The sequence below is a fragment of the Anarhichas minor genome, unplaced genomic scaffold, assembly GCF_050575085.1.
Source record: "Anarhichas minor isolate MPS153535 unplaced genomic scaffold, ASM5057508v1 ptg000023l, whole genome shotgun sequence".
NCBI classification, from domain to species: Eukaryota; Metazoa; Chordata; class Actinopteri; order Perciformes; family Anarhichadidae; genus Anarhichas; species Anarhichas minor.
In genome coordinates this window covers 9,194,826-9,207,210 of record NW_027466469.1, presented here as the reverse complement: position 1 = coordinate 9,207,210, position 12,385 = coordinate 9,194,826, and positions in this window count along the sequence as shown.

The following is a 12,385-nucleotide window of genomic DNA, read 5'->3' as shown; positions in this document are numbered from 1 at the left end:
TGTTCTACTCGTGTGATTAGAATAGAGCTCCTAGAGACTGAGATGATGACGAATTGAAGTGGATCCACATGCAATTGAGGACATACTCAGGCACTCAAAGACAAAAACAATGTACTGGTAGATCTTCATGGGATCACAGCATGAGAGTAGCTGCTTCCACATTCTGCTCTAACGAGAAGAAGAATGGTCAGACTCGCCTCATACACTGTGTATGGACAGACATCGTGGCAAGATTTAGTTGATGTCCTTAATGACTGTAGAAAGAGGAGTTCATTAGTAAGCTGTGGGAGGGGTGTACTCACCTTGTTGGCTTGAAAAATGGTATCTGTGTGACAACAAGAGCTAGAGACCATTGAGCCGGTTGTGTGCAGACTTATTTGCTCTGGCAAATAACGAAAACATTGATGGCCCTCGTCATATGCCTTTATCAAACTTACTGCGTTCCTAGCAGATCTATTAGAGCTGATTTCCTGATTCATTTGGAAGTCTCTAGCTCATTTGGACAGCATCAAATTCCTGGGGCTCCAGATTACTGAAGACCTCACATGGTCCCTGAACACATCACACCTGGCAGAGGCTCTTCTTCCTGAGGAAGCTAAAACAAGCTGGCCTTCTACAGAAGTGTGATCGAAAGCATTCTGTGTCAGTACTTTACTGTGTGGTATGCCAGATGCACAGCAGAGAACAGGAGGGACCTGGCCCGGGTGGTTAGAACAGCACAGAGGATTGTGGGAGTTACCCTGCCTAACCTGGACACTGTGTATGCTGGCCGCCTCCAGAAGAAGGCCAGAAACATCTGTACAGACATCACACACCCGGGTCACTCTCTGTTTGTTCCACTACCATCAGGAAGGAGATGCAGGACCATCAAAACCCGGACTAACAGGCTGAGGAACAGCTTCTTCCCCAGAGCGGTTTCCTCCATCCCACCCACCACCCCACCCAGCTCACACCGGACAGTGCTGCAGTGAAACAAATATAGTCAATAACACGACACTTTAACAAAGCACCGTTTTCACTTTGAAGCCATTGATGCCTGTGCTTTATCTTGTTTTATATTGTGTATATTTATTTCATGTCTTGTTTTAATGTTTTTATACACTTTTTAAATGTTGCTGCTGTACTGACTGATGAGTTGCCAACTTAATTTCGGTGTATGTTTTTACAATGACAATAAACATCCTTATCCTTATCTGGACATGTTTGGTCTTACGAACGCCTCTGGAACAAGTCCACAGTGTTTGTCAGGGAGGAGAGTCGGTACTTGTGGAAGGTGTTTCTCCCCTGGCTTTACACACATGACTGTGGTGCACTTTGGTAATGTTCATTTTGTCAACAAAAAGTAATCAGTCAACAGGTTTTCATTTTCCTTTTTCTTATGACAAGAGAAAATATGTTGTTTAATTTACTTCCTTTCTTACCATAAAAAGAATAGAATGAGGTCAGGAATATGATTATTTAATGATACTGAAGAATGAAGTGAAAGCATGTTTAATACTGAGTGTATGTATGACTCTAAGATGAAAGGCATGGTCACTTCTTAGAATATTTGCTTTATTGAGGGAGCTTTTTTCTCTTTTAATGATAATGATGGAATCTGCTTTTTTATTTTTTATTAAATATTTGCATAAATGAAGTTGGGCATTTGACCAGTGTATTGTAATACATATAGATACAGTGCTTTTTGAAAATGCATAACTCTCCTTTTCTCTCTGTTGACACAGGAATCCGGTTGGGAAGGTGTGCACCCTCGATCAACATCACATCATCACTTCTTTACAAATGATTCATGTTGACATTCATATTATTGTTGATGATTGATAGTGACACTGATTCAAAGTGCAGATGGATCTGTGAGAGTAGAAGCTCAGTGTGTATGAGTGTGTTCTCTTTGTGTGTTTATCAATGCTGTGATCAGATCTCATGTGTCATGGTGAAAAACCCTCCGAACCACATCTGATAGTAAACCCTCACATCTGGTGTCCTCTGGGGTTGTCCAGGGCCCCGTTCCTCGTACGTGGTTCAGCTAAGTCAATCAAATGTCCTATTAGCAGCCTAAATTAACCAGATGATTGACATCAGGCTATCTCGGTTTTTCCAAGGCTGATCCGCTCAAACAGTCTCGTTAATTCGAACCAGACGATCAGGATCAGGATAATTGCGCGTGCCCGTCCTACTTCAAAAGGGGGAAACGTCGATCACCGAAATCATGATTTTCTAACAGTACAATGGCAAATAAACTCAAATAAAGAGCCTCTTTTTACTCCGCTGACGAGCAGGAGATGATCATGAACGCATATGAGGAATTCAAGACCATAATCACGGCTACATCTAACAGCGCCACCGCTGTGAGGGCTAGACGAAGAAGCACGGCAAAATATCACAGACAAGTTAAATGTGTAAGTGTTGGGAAATGTATCGGCTCATTTTAATGCCTCATCACCCCAATCAATCAGATGATATGTCTTTAAATGTGCCTGCTGGCAGTAGGCTTAATGAATGCATCATCCCATGAGATCTTATAGCGAAAATAATGATTTCAACTCTTTCACAATAAGTAATAAAAACAAGCCCAAAGAGTATCTAACTGATACGAATTAATAGATACTCATGAGGATATATGTACTGTATGCGCTTATGTATCATGTACTATATATGTGTATATACATGTATGTGTAGATTACCATATAGAACTAGGAGTTTGAATCTGTGTGTGTGAATCTGTGTATGGGCGGATCAGTGTGTGTGTGTGTATTATTCATAATCAGACATTCAATCAATTGAAGCAGTGAAAAGAAATGGTGTGTGATTCTCTCTATTCTTATCATGAGTCCACCTTAATCATGTTCTACAGTAATGATATGCTGGTGTACTAATAACACTGTCATATCATTATGAGTGCTTTAACCCTCATGTATGCAACGCAGCCATCAAGAGGACATGGGAGCAAGTAAACACTAACACACACACATTACTCAGAATGCTGAGTCAGTACAATATGTGCCATGGTAATGTAATGAACACATCCATAAGTTTATTAAGCGCCAAATAAACGTTACCAACAGCACGGCATGCAGCGGCTTTCCCGATGTTCTCCACATCGCAGACACTGTACAACAATGTACCACTCGCAGAACAGCTCAAGGCTGCATCCAGTCTGTGAGACAGTCAATGCTCGGCTGCAGCGTGTGGTGTTCAATGTATGCTCCAGAAGGTCTGTAAATAAATGATTCCTTGTGGGCAGAATGGATAGCGCTCGTATAGGAAGTCATCATGATGTGATAACGGATCTTGGCGATGTGGAAGAACTCTCTCCCTATAAAACGCTAATCTAACTAATATCCTCCTTCATCAGTGGATCTCTGAGGAAGGGAGCTGTACGTTAATGCAATAGAGGCTTCTTAGTTTGCTCAGCTGCTTTTAATGGATCACCGTGTGTCTCACTTTACATGCATTTCTGGAACTCCCGTATAACCCCCAGTATATGCGCAAGCGCATTAGACTACCGTATATGACAGGAGCTGCCATTTTTTCTGGGGGAGTGGCAGCTTATCCAGCTACCTTCAGTTAGCCTGCGCTGGAGCAGGTTCAAGCTTATGGATGTGTTGCTATGGTGATTTTGCCAAACTTGCTTCGTGGAACCGAAAAGCCTGATCTACGTCATCTTATCCTGAAAAGTATCCGGCTAACTCAGTTAGCCACGTACGAGGAACGGGGCCTCCTGCCTCCTGCCTCCTCACCCAGCACATCTTCATCACCACAGAAAGCTGTCTTATTGATAGCTCAGCCTCAAGCCGTTTTACGTCATTCAGATGCAGAGAAACTTGTTAGGGAGATAATTATGAAGTCTACACCCCTGTGACCTCATGCTGTAAGCTACTGGACCTATTGTAGGATCTTGTGAGAATGTATGCTAACACTAAAAGAAGAGCAGCAGATACAGGGGCGCAGACAGCAGCACTTTGATTGACAGCTCAGCCGTTACTTTAAAGAAGTCAGAGTAACGAACAAGGTAGGTCACCAACATTACATTAACTTTCAACAAAGTTGGTATTAATACTTGGCAATATGACCCCCCATGAAGTATTCTATAAATATAATAAGAAAATAAAGTCATCTTTTAGCTAAGATAAAGTAAATTTCTCCCATTAGATGTCAGTATAAATTACCGAAGACCAGCAGCTAAACTTTACCTTAAAAAGGAGCACTTAACTAGCATTAGCTTAATAATGTTGTCACTTAACGCTAGCGGCGTTACATGTACGTTAACGTTTATGGCTACCAAAGTCACTTCGGGGACAGACTGAATTTTTCGTTAACTTGTAGCTATTGAAATTATGAATGAGTAGCAGTCAGTTTGGTCTTTATAGCTGCCACAGTAGTTTTAAGTTAACGTGGTACAACCACATAAGCACACACCCCATAACATTAGCTAAGTAACTAGCGTTGCATTGACTCTAGCTACATTTAGCATTAACTGTTGTCTCTAGGTAAATATCAATATCACTCTACAGTAATAGTAATCGACCACTCACAGTAAAATCACTTTCCTTCGTCTTCACGTTTGTCTGAAACTTCTATATCTTCGGTACTTCTACACACACAACTGTCTCTTGCCGCATACCCTTCATTATGTTACCGGATCCAGAAACACATTTGTTTATTGGCAGGCTATTAACCAGCGCGGTGTGAGCATGGTGCCTCCTTCTCTAGTGGAGTGTGCAACATCAACAACGATCAGGCTATTGATATTAATAAGATATGTTATGGTGTGTTTGTTTCATTGCCTCATGTATTTTTATGTGTCTGTATTTGAATGGCCCTCCCAAAAAATGTTGGAACTGCAATGAAGCCCTACTCAAGACTGCCTGCAGTGACAGTGAAAATTATATCAATTAAAGTCCATAAATGGTCTTTTTCTGTTGGGGGGGGGGGGGGGGGGGGGGTTAACGGACTTGTCAGGCCATACCAATTCAGTGATTGCTATCACGGACGGCACCAAGTTATTGAAATTCCTAATGTTAGAAGACCTGGTAAACCAGGTTGATAAAGGGAAGTGTTATGTTAGCAAAATATATTGAATCAGCTCATTTGGTGCAGATAATGCTCAGGCGAAAAAATATGGCCTTATATCTTTGTGCCCCATTATGGTACCCAGCCAGCTTGTTTACCACTACCACACACAATTCCAGATTTCCACTTTGAGCTGTTTAAGTAAAAAACAAATTTCACATATGTATATAAATTTGCATTGTAGGCTACCGCAGACTCTGCGGTAGCCTACAATGCAAAATTTATATAGTATCTCTCTGTGGCTCAGAGAGATGCTTTACTGAATTTTGAGGTTTTTAAAGAACAGAATGTCCTCCTACTGTCACATTTAGCTTGAGGAAATCCAGCCACACCACTGTGAACAGGGACCACCAATCCCAATAAGGATTGCCTTGATTAAACAGGTAGGGAGTGGATGTGTTTATTTCAAATATGAAGCTCAGCTGTCACTTTGTTGAAATACTGGATTTCATACATACTATTTTAGATACTGAAAAATTGCTTCTGTTTTTTACAGTGTCACGACACGGCTCAAAAGGCAGTAACATGAGGGAGACAAGACGAGTTAAAAGTAATAAATACACATTTATTTAGTGAACCAATAACTAAACTAAACAAACAAACAAAAAAACAAACCAACAAACAGCCAGGTCCTCCACACAGGAGTCGGAGAGGAGAGGAGCACCAGCCAAAGAAGTGTCTCTTTATAGCTGGCCACTTCCAGCATGCTCAGGTGGGGCTTGTTAGCTGCCGATCAACATCCTGCAAGAAGAACTGACAGTAAACAGACACAGACCCCTGGTGGAATCTTCTTGTCTGACAACAGTCACTTATCTGACTGTGTCCTACCTTTTAGTAGGAAGTAAGCACTGCTCACACAGCATGTTTTATTATTGTAGGAAGAAGCAGTGATGAAGGTTGTGTTGTAGAGGGAGGCAAACTTCACACAACTACAAATTGGAGTGCCGGTCAGACTGACCCATATGAACTTATGGGTCTCAAGCACAACGCGCTTATACAGAGGTTCAAGTGAGTGAATTACTTTATTTATTGTATTAATGCTCCCCTTAGGATTGTTCTTTTACTGGCCATCCAATTAACAGATTTATTTTCCAGAACATCATTGGCGCCCAAATGCATCAAATTTCAATGTGCAAAGTAATGGTAGTGCTGGTGTTGTTGAATGACCACATTGCGCTTGTATGTACAGTTTCTCCTCCGCGAATTGCCACCTTAATGTGGTGGAGGAGTTTGAGCGGCTCAGTGATCCTGGGAGCTATGTTGTCCGGGGCATTAGCCCCTGGTAGGGTCTCCCAAGGCAAACAGGTCTCAGGGGAGAGCCCAGACTAAGAGCGGTTAAAAACGACCCTAATGATAAGCAGCCCACGGATTTCAGCCACCTCGCCCAGACCAGGGAAACCGGGGCACCCTCCCGGAGCCAGACACAGGAGGGGAGCTCGTCAGCGAGCGTCTGGTGGCCGGGCCTTTGCCCATGGGGCCCGGTCGGACCCAGCCTGAAGAAACAGCATGGAGCAGCCACCACCTGCAGGGACAAGCATCGGGGTCGGGTGCAATGCAGACCGGGCAGCGGGTCAGGCGGGAGGCCTGGGCGAGCCGATCGCCGGCAGCATAGACTAGCTCTAGGGACGTGGAACGTCACCTCGCTAGTGGGGAAAGAGCCAGAGCTGGTGCAGGAGGTGGAGCGATACCAGCTAGATATAGTTGGACTCCCCTCCACACACAGCGCTGGCTCTGGAACCAAGCTCCTGGAGAGGGGTTGGACTTTGTCCTTTTCCGGAGTTGCCCAGGGTGAGAGGCGGCGGGCGGGAGTGGGGATACTCACGAGCCCCTGGCTGAGCGCCGCTGTGTTGGAGTTCTCCCCGGAGAACGAGAGGGTTGCCTCCATGCCCCTACGGGTTGCGGGGAGCAAGGCTCTGACTGTTGTTTGTGCTTACGCACCAAACAGCAGTTCAGAGTATCCGGCCTTCTTGGAGTCGGTGGGAGGGGTCCTGGAAAGGGCGCCGCCTACCGACTCCATAGTTCTCCTGGGGGACTTCAACGCTCATGTGGGCAATGACGGAGAAACTTGGCGGGGGTGATTGGGAGGAACGGCTTGCCCGATCTGAACCCGAATGGTGTCTCGTTATTGGACTTCTGTGCTTGCCACGGTTTGGCCATAACGAACACCATGTTCGAACATAAGGTGGCTCATAAGTGTACCTGGTACCAGAACACCTTAGGCCGGAGATCAATGATCGACTTTGTAATCGTATCATTTGATTTGCGGCCGTATGTCTTGGATACTCGGGTGAAGAGAGGAGCAGAGCTGTCAACTGATCACCACCTGGTGGTGAGTTGGATCAGATGGCAGGGGAACCGGTTGGAAAGACCCGGCCAGCCCAAACGTGTAGTGAGGGTGAACTGGGAACATCTGGCGGAGGACCCTGTCCGGGAGGTCTTTAACTCCCACCTCCGGAAGAACTTCTCACACATCCCGAGGGAGGTTGGGGACATGGAATCCGAATGGACCATGTTCAAAGCCTCTATTGTGGACGCGGCCGCTAGGAGCTGTGGCCGGAAGGTCATCGGTGCCTGTCGTGGCGGCAACCCGAGAACCCGGTGGTGGACACCGGAGGTGAGGGAAGCCGTCAAGCTGAAGAAGGAGACCTTCAAAGCCTAGTTGCCCCAGGGGTCTCCTGAAGCAGCTGACAGGTACCGGCAGGCCAGAAGGGCTGCAGCTGCGGTGGTTGCGAATGCTAAAACTCGGGCACGGGAGGAGTTCGGGGAGGCCGTGGAGAAGGACTTTCGGTTGGCCTCAAGGAGGTTCTGGCAAACCATCCAACGGCTCAGGAAGGGAAAGCAGGGCTTACCCCAGGCTGTTCTCAGCAGGGAGGGGGAACTGCTGACCCGGACGGGGGACATCGTCGGGCGGTGGAAAGAGCACTTTGAGGAACTCCTAAACCCGACCAACATGTCCTCTGCAGAGGAGGCAGCGCCTGAGGATCTAGGGGGAGGCTCACCCATATCCCTGGCAGAGGCCGCTGAGGTAGTTAAAAAGCTCCTTGGTGGCAAGGCGCCGGGGGTGGATGAGATCCGCCCTGAGATGCTGAAAGTGCTGGACATGGTTGGGCTGTCCTGGCTGACACGCCTCTTCAATGTCGCAGGGGGTCGGAATCAGTGCCCATGGACTGGCAGACCGGGGTGGTGGTTCCCATCTTCAAAAAGGGGGACCGGAGAGTGTGCTCGAATTACCGGGGTATCACACTACTCAGCCTCCCGGGGAAGGCTTATGCCAGGGTGCTGGAAAGGAGGCTCCGACCTCAGATTCAAGAGGAGCAATGCGGATTCCGTCCCGGCCGTGGAACAGTGGACCAGCTCTTTACCCTCGCAAGACTACTGGAGGGGTTCTGGGAGTTTGCCCAACCAGTCTACATGTGCTTTGTGGACTTGGAGAAGGCTTTCGACCGGGTCCCTCGGGGGTTCTTGTGGGGGGGGGTGCTGCGGGAGTATGGGGTGCCGGACCCGTTACAATGGGCGATCCGGTCTCTGTACGACTGCAGTAGGAGCTGTGTCCGCATTCTCGGCAATAAGTCAGACACGTTCCGGGTGGGTGTTGGCCTCCGCCAGGGCTGCCCTTTGTCACCGGTCCTGTTCGTGACTTTCATGGACAGGATATCTAGGCGCAGCCTGGGGGCGGAGAACGTCAGGTTCGGGGGTCTCGGGATCGCCTCTCTGCTGTTTGCAGATGATGTGGTCCTGTTAGCCTCCTCGGATCGTGACCTCCAGCATTCACTGGGGCGGTTTGCAGCCGAGTGTGAAGCGGCGGGGATGAGAGTTAGCACCTCCAAATCTGAGGCCATGGTGCTCTGCCGGAAACCGGTGGATTGCTCCCTCCAGGTGGGGACGGAGTGCCTACCTCAAGCGAAGGCATTCAAGTATCTCAGGGTCTTGTTCACGAATGAGGGTAAGATGGAGCGGGAGATCGACAGGCTGATCGGTGCAGCTGCAGCAGTAAAGCAGGTGCTGCACCGGACCGTCTTGGTGAAGAGGGAGCTGAGCCGGAAGGCAAAGCTCTCAATTTACCAGTCGGTCTACGTTCCTACCCTCACCTATGGTCACGAACTCTGGGTCGTGACCGAAGGGACAAGGTCGGCTACAAGCGGCCGAAATGAGTTTCCTCCGTAGGGTGGCCGGGCTCAGCCTTAGAGATAGGGTAAGGAGCTCGGTCATCAGGAGGGAGCTTGGAGTCGAGCCGCTACTCCTTCTCGTTGAAAGGAGTCAGCTGAGGTGGTTCGGGCATCTAATTAGGATGCCTCCTGGACGCCTCCCACTGGAGGTTTTCCAGGCACGTCCAACTGGGAAGAGACCCCGGGGAAGACCCAGAACACGCTGGAGGGATTACAACTCCCAGCTAGCCTGGGAACGCCTCGGGATCCCCCAGAATGAGCTGGAACATGTTGCCGGTGAGAGGGAAGTCTGGGTCAGCCTGCTTGGCCTGCTGCCACCGCGACCCCGGATAAGTGGAGGAAAATGGATGGATGGATGGATGTACAGTTTCCTCACTTCCCATTAATGCTTGAACATGGAGTCTTGTGATGTCAGTCTGATCGAGTATGCCATTGTTTGGAAGGTGCCTACCCAACTGTCGTCCTGTTACTGGCTCTCATTGGCGTTATTTGTCTTTTCCCAGAAGGCTGACAGTCTTGATTGATGATTGTGAGAGGGGGAGGTGAGCGCCTTCTTTTCCAAAGCAGGAGTAGGTTTCACCTGTGTCTCCCATGAAGTCATGTTTTCTCTCATAGATGGTCACTGGTATGGTAGGTTAATCATTGGGATGCGTTATCTCGCTGTTGTGGGGTTTTTCACTCTCACTCCTTGTCTTGAATTCTCTCCACCATTGCGCATTGTACTGCCTTTGCGCAGCTTCTTGGTACCTCTGCGACTCCTGAGGCAGCTGCTCCGTTACATGTCGCACCTGCCTTGATCTCTCCTTTTCTTATTTATTTTCTTATTTGCCGCTTTTGTTGTCTTATACTCGCCATGCACCAACTTTTCAGTGTATCCATCATCACTTTCTTCACTCTCATTACTGGTGGTGTCTGGTGTGTGAATCCTTGTTTTCCTATTCCTCTTCTCTCTTTGCAGTGATTCATCGCTGGGTGTGGAAACATTTTGTGCTTTTAGTTTTGTGTGATTTTCCTTTTTCTCTTTTTTACAGTGTTCTTCTAATGACTTCATCGGTTCGTCCTCTGAGATCATCTTTCATTCCTTTTCATTTGATTCTTTCATTGTTTTTCAAAGTTTTGCTGCTAGTTCAGCATGTGTTGGTGTCCGTACATCTGAGTTCATGGTTGTCTCTCTGCTACACAAGTCTGTGGCAATTTGTCGTGTTTGGCTTTTCTGCTCTTCCAGTTCTGCCACTCGCATTTTGAGCTGCCGTGTTAACTCTCCCTGAATATCCACTACTGAATATCCTGAATATCCACTACTTTGTCTCCCTGGTGTTAGGCTGCTTTTGCTAACTTCACTGCTTTCATCATCATAAATGTTGTATTGGCCTTCTCTGAATGGATTGTTTTGGCCAGGATGTGGTGGCGGGTCAGGTTACGGTGTTGGTGAGATGTACTCTTGTCTTGTTTTATCTACACCTCAATAAAAGCACTGAGAGATAGTGCAGTCAGAATCACAGGACTGACTGCACTATCTCTCAGTGCTTTTATTGATTGTCTGTAATTGGTGCCTTCCTGTATATACCATGCTAATACTTCTCTCTCTTTCTTACTTTTCCCACCCTTTTATCACTGTTATCTTTCTTGTTATCTGTTCCTTGTTCCCTCATTCCTGTCAGGATCGCTGAAAGGCAATGTGCAATACCAAAATATTCAGTCCACAGAAAAAAACTCATCACTGTTGAAACCACTTCCGTTATCCCCTCTATTGAAACGGCTCAAATCTATCTTCTTAATGTTAGATCCCTTGCCAATAGTCTTTTATTTGACTTTTTTATCATCACAGAATCTTGGACTAGCCTTTTCAGTTTATTTTGTATAGCCCAAAATCACAAATCACAAATTGGCCTCAGAGGGCTTTACAATCTGTACACATATGATATACTCTGTCCCAGGACCCTCACATTGGAACATTGGAATTAATTAAAAATGTTAATTTAAATTCAGTTCATTCAGGTGTGAAGTTATCGCAATCAAAAAAAAACATGATATTATATCTTATCTTCTAAAAAGAGACATTAGTGTTCATGGACTTTCTCTGTGGTTATTAAACCACTTGTTTCAGCTCTATCCTCTCTGGTAACATCATTGTTGGACAGTGAAGTCATGAGTTAGGATTCTGATCATGTTGGGCTCTTAGATTGTTTATTTTCTGTGACTTAATTTGGGATGTGAGTGGGTACTAAAAAGAGTTCAGCTTTGTCTCGTAGTGGCACTTCACATTACTGCTTTTAATTATCTCTGAACACATGAGCATACTGGTTTAAAACCAGTATGTCCGCCTATTAGTGACCCCTGCTCTATCAGAATGGATAGAAGTGCCATAGATGTTATGTGTACTTTAATGGCCTGGCTCCTTCCCTCACTTTTATCCAATGATTTATTGTTAGATGTAACAGATTGTACTTGTTGATCATGTAGAGTCTTGCTCCATCTTGTTTTACCTCTTTGATTCGACATCTTATTTACTTTCATGTTTTTATTGTGAAGCACTTTGTAACTTTGTTTTGAAAGGTGCTATATAAAAAAAGTTATCATGGTAAACAGTCCATTTTTTCTGGTAGTATTTTCTACTATTGTTTCTGGTGTATATTAAAAATATATCTAGGCCCAATGGCCTTCTTTATTTATTGACCTGATTCTGGTTCAGATGAAAACATGAGCTCATGCTCTATCTTGTGTCGCTCTGTGCCTTACACCATGGCTTGCCAAGTCTATTGAGTGTCAGCTTTCCAACATTCCTTTCTGGCTACATTTAGCTGTCTTGGACCTTAGCTGTGTGCAGTTTTGATTTTATAGAGCAGGGGTCACTAATAGGTGGACCGCGGTCCAGATCCGCACCCAGACGCCGTTGTGTCCGTTTTTAGGACCCTGGACCTAAAACCGATAGATAATTGAGGATTATTACATTTTGACGGAGCGCTTATATTTTAACCAGCGCAGCTTTTCCAGCCTTTATGGCACTTGTTCAGCGCCGACCAATTACATGTAAATCACATCATGTGATGCTATTCAGCCAATCAAATATATTTATTCTGACAAGCTTCCTGACTCGAGTGAGTGATACACGGGGCTGAGACGAGGAAAGACAATGAAGAGTAGGA